This window comes from Mesocricetus auratus, unplaced genomic scaffold (assembly GCF_017639785.1).
Source record: "Mesocricetus auratus isolate SY011 unplaced genomic scaffold, BCM_Maur_2.0 Super-Scaffold_100009, whole genome shotgun sequence".
Taxonomy (NCBI): Eukaryota; Metazoa; Chordata; class Mammalia; order Rodentia; family Cricetidae; genus Mesocricetus; species Mesocricetus auratus.
In genome coordinates, this window is record NW_024429193.1 from 23,012,954 (window position 1) to 23,022,178 (window position 9,225).

Consider the following 9,225-nt stretch of genomic DNA (forward strand, 5'->3'; position numbering starts at 1 on the left):
TTTTTATTTTAATTTTAAATAGCTTGTTTTACATGTCAATCCCAGTTCCCTCTCCCTCCCCTCCTCCCACACTCCCCTTCCCCCCTCCCTCCCACCCTATTGCCAAATCCTTCCACATAGGGGATATCTAGAGTCTGTCATTTTACTCTTGGTAGGGTCCAGGTACTCCCCTAAGAGTCCAGGCTGAGAGAGCATCTCTCTTTGTGCTATAGGCACACGAAGACTGTTTGTATTCCAGGGATAGACACTGATCCACATCTCAGGGCCCCATAGGTTGCCCAGGCCTTCTCACTGACACTCACATTTGGGGGGTCCAGATCAATCCCATGCTGGCCTCCCCACTGTCGCTCTGGGGTCCAAGAGCTCTCCCCTGTTCAGATCATCTGTCTCTGCTGGTTTTGCCAGCCCACTCTTTGCCAATTTGCTCATCACTCCTCTCTCTCTGTCATTGGGTTCCTTGGGTTCAGTTCGGTGCTTAATTGTGTGTGTTTGCCTTTTCTTCCATCAGTCACTGGATGAAGGCTCCCGGATGGTTATAGACATCAAGTTCATTATCAGGAATGGGCATTCGAGGTGGTCCCTCCACTATTGCTTAGCTTGCCAATTGAAGAAGAGAGGGAGTGAAGAGGAAGAGAGTTGGTCATGGGGGAACAGGAAGTTGAGGGGGTGGGGGTAGAATAGGGGGAAGAGGGAATCATAGGATCGAAGAAGAAAACACAGATATTTACAGTACAATTCATAACAATAGGAAAATTGCAGTGATGAAGTAGCAACGAAAATAATTTTATGGTTAGGGGGTCACCGCAACATGAGGAACTGTATTAAAGGGTCGCAGCATGAGGAAGGTTGAGGACCACTGGTTAAGCTGAATCAGCAAGCTGCAGATTCAGGGAAAGAGAGTCTCAAAACATGAGTAGAGCGTGGTGGAAGATGACAACTGACATTGATTTCTGGTCCGCATACACACACACACACACACACACACACACACACACACACACACACACACACACAAAGTATTGCCTCCAAAGAGGCAATAACTTAAGAAATAAAACGTGCAAACAGATTTGCTGATTTTGATTGAAGTATGCCAGAAATATGGTAACCCACACATTAAACTGCTCCTCTTGGAAGTCAATGTTCTTTTTTTTTCACAGTGGAGACACCACCAGTCAATTCTACAGGAAAATTAAGAAAGCTTAGGAACACACAGGAAACCTTGAGCCATAATAACTTGTTAACATATTCACAGCAAACTATTTCCCTCCTTTAATTTTCCCTATCCATAAGATAGGAATAACAACTCTTGCCTTCCTGACACAGCCTTTTAGGAGATTGATGAAGAGTTTGCCACATAAATGCTTATTTTAAAGCAGAGACAAACGGTGGTCGGAACAAAACTCTGGCAGAATTCCCGGTGCTCTCTGAGGATAGATGCACTGCTTACTGAAACCCTCTCGTCTGTGCCATAAAGAGTACCGCCACATGGAAGACGCTTGTACTACTCCGTGACCCCCACCCCTCCCACTGCCGCTGGGGTCACTAGGAGGCTTGAACATGTCTTCCTGCCATCACAGACTGGTAATATGTCAAGTAGTAGCTTTTCCCTGCTTGCAGGTCCCCCAGAAAGAAAACCAATTATGTCCTCTAGAAATAGAAATTACATGGAAACAAGTGGATCCCCATCTGCTGAAATGTAAACACTGGAAAGAGTGGGGCTTATCTGAATAACCACCAGGCATCATGGAAATTAAGCAACGTTATCCAGCTTGATCTTGTTTAGTGGTTTCCTTCAACACCCACGCTTCTCCTTCTCGAGGGCTCCTGGGTTTGTGTATGATTAGAAGGTGGTGGTAGAGGGCTCAGAAGGAGCAGGAAGGCAATGCCAAAACCTCACATCACTGATGACGTTGATTCTGATATTCCAGAAACAGTAACATTAGGCACGTGGGGTTCTCGGTGCTTATGTGCTAAGGTAATAACCAAGAAGAGTGCGTGCCTTGCACAGCACAGAGCAAGCAGGAAGTACAGATAGCAATGGAGATAAAGGCTTTAACTTAGGATGGACTGTCTCCAAGTGCCAGTCCAGTCACTGGGAGGGCGAGGGCCAAGACAGTCCATACATTGCAGAAACAAAGACTGGTTAGGAGCTGGTGTATGCTTCCTCAGTGTGGACCTTGTTCTAAGTCAACCTTAACAGTGCTGGCAAATAGTGTCCACCCTGACAGCAGTCACTGTTCCTCCCCAGGCCCAGATCCACATCCAGCGCCAACCATACACAGACACCTGCCCTTGTGTCTGCATCCTGTCCTCTCTCTTACTTCCATTTGGAATTGCCCTTCTCGCTGTTCCCAGATCCTCCCATCTTCCTGCTCATTATTATCTCACCTTAGACAGTAGCTTCCAGGCAGCAATCCCTTGTTTACCCTCTGAACAAGTCTGCAAAGGGACTCAGAATCTCTCTGTGGAATGCTTGCCATTCCCTGACCTTTTCAGACCATCTCTCTGCCATATGATCAGCTCTGGGAGCAGAAACTGTTCTTCCTAACACACCCCCCCAGAACCTCCTTCATGGTAAGTTCCCTGGAGCTAACTACTGATTGCTGAATGCTAATAGAAGGTTCTCCAGCTCTCCGGTATTGCAAAGTTTGTGCTTGAATTTTACAGAGGCATTGCTCTTCTTTGCAAAGTATGGCACAAAGATACAGTTATAGTGGACATGATTGGAAAATCATATATGCAATGTATGTCACTTATTCATGGTGACCAACACATGATATAGAAAAATGTGATTTTGTCAATAGTAATATTGTTAGAGATAGCTAAAATTTTATTTCAATTTATTTATTGAACATTAACAGTATTCATGTTAATCCTAAATTGTTGGAGTCATCAAGAATACATTGGCCTGCTTAAAATTACCCTTAAATTAATTTCATTCATTAGGTTTGTTACTCCATCATAGAAGTCAATACTCTAGTTTCCATCAGCAACAACAAACTAAAAGTGGTCCTGTTTAAATAAAACAAAAGTTATGTCTTATATAGAGTTAATATAGCAGGATGACAAAAAAGAAAGAATCTTTGGTTGGGGAGAAACAAAATAAAAACAAAAGCTTTTTTTGGAATATTTAATTGGTATGTCCATGGTCCCAGTAGCAGAAATCTCCAATTGCTTTTCAAAGTTTAAAGATACTATTTTTTTTACCATGTGATAAAAGTGGCAGTTTCTTAGCTTCTGTGTGACAGTTTTCTCCCAGACTGAAACATTCCATCCTCCACAGATGTTCTTTAAACCCAGAGGTAAACAAGTCAAAATAGATTCAGGAAGTCCCTAAAACTGACCAGATTCACAAGGCCCCTTCCTGCCAAATAAATAAAAGCTTCAAAGAAGCCACTTAGACAAGCCAAGATGTAAGGACACCAAGACAAGATCAGCTGTCTGGAAGAAGCAGAAACCAGCTGAGCTTGCCTGGAAGAGGTTTAGACCAGAGTCACTTGGAAAGGACACTCTCCAACCTGTTGAGCTGCCTGCAGCCTATGCAGTGAGCTGCTTCCTAACTTTTGTTAGACATCGCCCATGCTGGGGTGGGCCTTGGTAATTCAGCTGTCTTTGAGTCATTTCTGCTCCTGTAAGTAATCCCAATAAAACTCATTAGTTTACCAAGTTGTACTTTGAAAATATCAAGATTTTGGTCAGTAGAAAGGATTCCCTAAGGTGATTAGGGTGTGGTGTGTGTGTGTGTGTGTGTATGTGTGTGTGTGTGTGTGTGTGTGTGCGCGCGCGTGCGTGTTAGACTGAAGTTCATCAGATGTTTTCCTGTCTTAGACTTCTAGAATGGCTCAGAAGCACACAAACAGCATAAATCTAGAGGAAAGCTAGTATCTAAACATCACTTTGCATTTATATAACAGTCAATCCTGAACACTGCTGAGAATTGTCTTTGTCTAATTTAAAGTATTTTTCGAACAACAAAACAGTCACAAAAGCTAACCTGAACCTCATAAAACTGAAGTGGCCGTGCAAGCAAAAGAAAGCCAGCACTGATAAGGGACGCTTTCCATTTCTTGCCATCAACTTTCCCAGAATAGTGCTCCTGGTTCATACCTCCTCATCATTATACTCCTATCCTTCACTCCATGGCCCCTAAATTCTAATGCTGTGGTGTCTTCTCAGTCACTCAGCCGCTCTGTCTACCCTTGCTGACAGCCTGACTGCCCATATGAATGAGAAATGCTACAGCAACACAATTTTGAGATTTATCCTCATATGACAGAGGAATAAAGGAGTATGTTTAAGTGGGATGATGAGGCTGGAAGCCAACACTATCATGGGATAAAGGACATGTTTCTATATGAATTAAGAAAACTGAAGATCTTTATAAGGAAAATCTTTATCTCAAAAAAAAGTTTTGGTCTAAAGAATAATGGTCATATCATTTGTAAGGGTAAAAATTCAAACTTGTGTATTATCATTTGAGAAAAGCTAGCATATGATTAGCTCCTGGAAGTTCATGCTATATAATATTTGTCTGGAAAATTTCAAAGCCATTTATTACTGTTGGTGATGTGTTTTTCCAAAGCCATTTCCTATTGATTCAGCACATTGGGACACCACTACCAGATATGAGTTTCCACTTTGCTGATGGGATGCCATCCAAGAGCCACATTATATTGGAGACAATAAGCACTTTGCTTTTGGAAGGAGTCGTTTGTGTGGGAAAATAGAGAACACCTCTGTCTCACAGATCTCTATTCTCTTGTAGAATTGAGTTACCCCTCTCCACCCTGCATTTTGGGCTATTGGTTGCTGATTGTGTCACCTAGGAAGACCAGCTTCCTACCCTGGGATGGGCTGGATCATTATTACCTATTTTGCTTCACTACAAATTCACCTGAAGGTTTCTTATATCATTAAAGGCATGTTCGTACAAAAGACTAGACATCCATAAACTTCAGAAGTAAATAACAGAGATGAGCACATAGGTATATGCCATATTTAGAACTCTTTTGTCCTACATTTGGGCCCAACAGGAGTATAATAACAGGTCAGAGCAACTAAGTTATACCTGCAAGTAATGACTGAGGGTCAAGATATTTTTCTGCAAAATGAAGGTAATGTTTATTCTTTAGACTCCATGGGATTACTGTGAAAAGGGAAAAATATAAAAGATCATTACACAGAGAACACAAATACAAGAGATTATTTTATTGGGTCACTAAGATGTCAGATGTTTGGGTTTGCCAATAGAAATTTTGCCCTAACGACTGAAGAATGAACAGCTGGCTTTAATACATTCCCAGCTTGCTGCTTTCAAAAGTATATAGGCATGGTACAACTGACTGAGTTTATTTTACTTTTCACAAAACCAGGTAATGGCACTAAGTGGGCAAATTAATCATCCCATTGGGAAATGGCACAGGACCATATCAATCATTTGGAAGCTCCCAGATGACAAAGCCAGACTAATGACACAGCCCATTTGACAACTAGCAAATGACAGGCTCTCCAAAATCAAGAGCTCAGAACATCAGAATCCAAAGTAAATCTCTGAAAAAGTTCCAAATCCAATTCCATCCATTACCAACCACACCTGCCTGCAGTGCTGTGTGACTGCTGTTGCCAAGAGCACAGTGAAAAGCCAGGAACGGCAGATTACAGGGAACATATTTCTGGAATGAGGCAGAATGGATGATGTTTTCCAAAAAAAAATGTCTATCAGTAGTTACAGCACACAGCCCTGCAATAGTTAACACCAAAACCTGACTCATTTGTGTCTATGAAAAGAACTCACATTGTCGTGAGGACCCAACAGTTAAGTGTACAATCTCCACTCAATAAACTATTAAAGAGGGGCTGTGTAAAACACCACATAAAGTGTGGATTACAAAAGCATATTACCATCAAGTAAGGGCAATCAACCTTTGTCCATGACAATTATATGCAAGGTTCTACAACTTTAGAAGTCAAAACTGTGGAATTTCCTTCTCTAGGATATGAAGGGAACTCCAGAAACTGCTTTCTGAAGGAAGTGCCATGAGCTGAGTCTTCAAAGGCAATGAGGATTGTGCCAGGCATACAAGCAACAGACTTAAGTTCTGGTAGAGGCCATGCAGGACAGGCGTGAGCTAGAAGCAACTAGAAGTAAGTACACCAGGTAAAGGCTGGTTTAACCTGGGTTGGATCAAGCCTTTCAAGTTTTCTTATAAGAACATTGTATTATGGAGAGCTAGGATTCCATTCCTTCTGGAAAGAATGGTGGGGCTGCTGGGAATATGCACAATAGTCTTGGAAAGACCTCCAGAATCCTTTTAGACCCACACAATGACAGCTAAGGTCTCTTGGGAACAAATCAGAGATAGACGGGATCAAGTGTTCCATGATACAGATGACGACAGTAAAACTCTACTTTCAGTAGCATAATATAAAAAGAAACTTTAGGAAACAAAGCAGGAGAGAGATGACATCAATCCAAAGGACTCAGCCCCAGCTGAGGAAGGTGGAACACAGTTCAGAAGGTACACAAACAACTGATCTCAAAATTAGATAACTACTGCTTAGCTTGCCAATTGGTGTCATCCGTTTAGATCACTAGAGGTCACAATGGTGCCTGATCTGTCTTCTAACCTATGACTCCCTCTTCCCCCTATCTTACCCCCCCCCCAGTTGACCTTCCTGTTCCTCCATGTCCTACTCTCTCTTCCACTTCTCCCCCTCTCTATTTCCCAGCTAAGCAATAGTGTAGAGACCACCTCAAATGCCCATTCCTGATAGTGAACTTGATGTCTATAACCATCCTGGAGCCTTCATCCAGTGACTGATGGAAGCAGAGGCAAACACCCACAGTTAAATACTGAACAGAAGGAACCCAGCGACAGAGAGAGAGGAGCAAAGAGCAACTTGGCAAAGAATGGGCTGGTAAAACCAGCAGAGACAGCTGATCCGAACAGGGGAGAGCTCTTGGACTCTAGACCGACAGCTGGGAGGCCAGCATGGGACCAATCCAGACCCCCTGAATGTGAGAGTCAATGAGGAGGCCTGGGCTACCTATGGGGTCCTGAGCAGTGGATCAGTGTTTATCCCTCGAATACTAACAGACATCATGTGTCCATGGTTGTTCTCTCTGCCTGGACTCTTAGGGAAGTGCCTGGACCCTACCCTGAGTGAAATGACAGACTCTAGATATCCCCTATGTGGAAGGAATTGGCAATAGGGTGGGAGGATGGGGGGGATGGTGGGGGGGTGCGGGAGAAGGGGAGGGAGAGGGAACTGGGATTGACATGTAAAACAAGCTATTTAAAATTAAAATAAAAATAAAAAAGATCATCTGATCTTTCAAAATAAAAAAAAATTAGATAACTACAGAGCAGGACGAGCAAGAGAGAGCGAATTCATAAGAGGAAAAACCCATGATATCTGCATGCTCTGGCAAATGGAGGGGAAGTGATCAAAGGTAGGAAATGGAAACAGAAACTCCTAAGGCACGACAGCAGTGGAGAAGTCACCAAGCAGACCTTCAGTCCAACCAGACCAGATCGTAGGATCATCGCATCATATCAGGGACGAGAAAATTCTCTCTTCTCAGAATTCAACCATAATAACAGCAAGAAACCTTTCAAAAAAAGAACCCTGCTGAGTCGAATGCCATGCTGCTCTGGAAGTGAGGGTTCTCCCCTGTGTGGCCCATGCTGGGAATCCAGAGTGAATGCGGTGACCTTCCTTCCTGAGTACTGGCCCAGGAAACACCTACAGCTAGAGAGGGACAGCTCTCAGTCTGACCTGCTCAGGGTTCCACATGATGGAAATGTCATTTTAGCCAAAAGAAACTGAGAAAAAACCACAAATAAGTAATAATAATATCATTATTATTATCAATAAATTAGGAAGGTAACATGGTAGATACAAATAATTGAGAGAATTATTAATACATGCTTTTAAATTCTACATTCTAATAGGTTAAAAAGTCTAAAAGAAACTGATAGGTCTCAAGAAACACCTAATATACCAAAATTAGGCAAAAGTGGTTCAGGATACTACAAAAAAGAAAAATGGGCCAATCTACCTGATGAACATAAATATCAAAATTTTCTATAAAGTATCTCCAAATTAATTAAATTACACATCTAAAGAATAATTTATTATAAACAAGTAAATTCATTCCATGGATGAATGAAGTATGGCTCAAAATATGCAAATCAATAAATACAATACATCTCATTAACAGACTCACAGGCAGAAACAGAGTGATTATATCAATAGGCACAGAAGAGGAACATGAAAAGCCTACCATATTTTTCATGATAAAAGCCCTAGAGAAACAAGGAACAGAAGAATAATAAGAGACATATGTGACAAATCTATGTTAGTACTTTACTAGTTAGAGAAAGACTCTAAGTACAAACTACAACCAGGAAGGAGACAGAGGTGTCCACTTTCTCTCTTCCAATGCAGCTCTTGAAATCTTAGCCATAGAAAAAAATAAAATAAAGAAAAAATATACATGTAGTAAAGGAAGAAATCAAAGTATCCCTATTTGAAAATGACCAGGTCCTGTGAATGAGACCCTAAGAACCTAGCCAGAAAACTCTTAAAATAGATACATACCATAAGTAATGTAGCAAGATACAAAATCAATTTACAAAACTCTGAAGTTTCCCTATATAACAATAAACACATTGAGAAGGAAATCAGGGAAACAACTCCTCACAATAGGTTTAATGGAAAAAAACTCTACACAGAAGTTAACTAAGGTGGTAAAATAATGAAAGCCATGAAACGCTGCTGGAAAAAAAATTGAAAAAGACACTAGAGGATGGAGAGACTCAGCAGAATTAATATTGTGAAAATGACTGTTTTAGAAAAAGTAATTTAGAAATTCAGACAATCTAATCAAACTACCAGTGGCATTCAGAGAACTAGAGAAAACAATCCTAAATTTCATATGTAAGCACAAAGGACAGCAAATAACCAGAGATCTTAAACAGAAAGACAAATCCTGGAGTTAGCATAACAAATATCAAATTTCACTGTGGAAGCACTATTTAAAAAAAAATCACAGTATTGGCAAAAATCAGAAAAAATAGACCAATGGAGTGAAAGAGAGGATAGAGAAATAAACCCACCCAGCTACCATTATAAACTCCTCTAATTCTTTACCCAGGTGTTAAAATCACCTTGGATAGAATACAGACTCATCAAAAAGCAGTGCTGGGAAAAACTGGATTT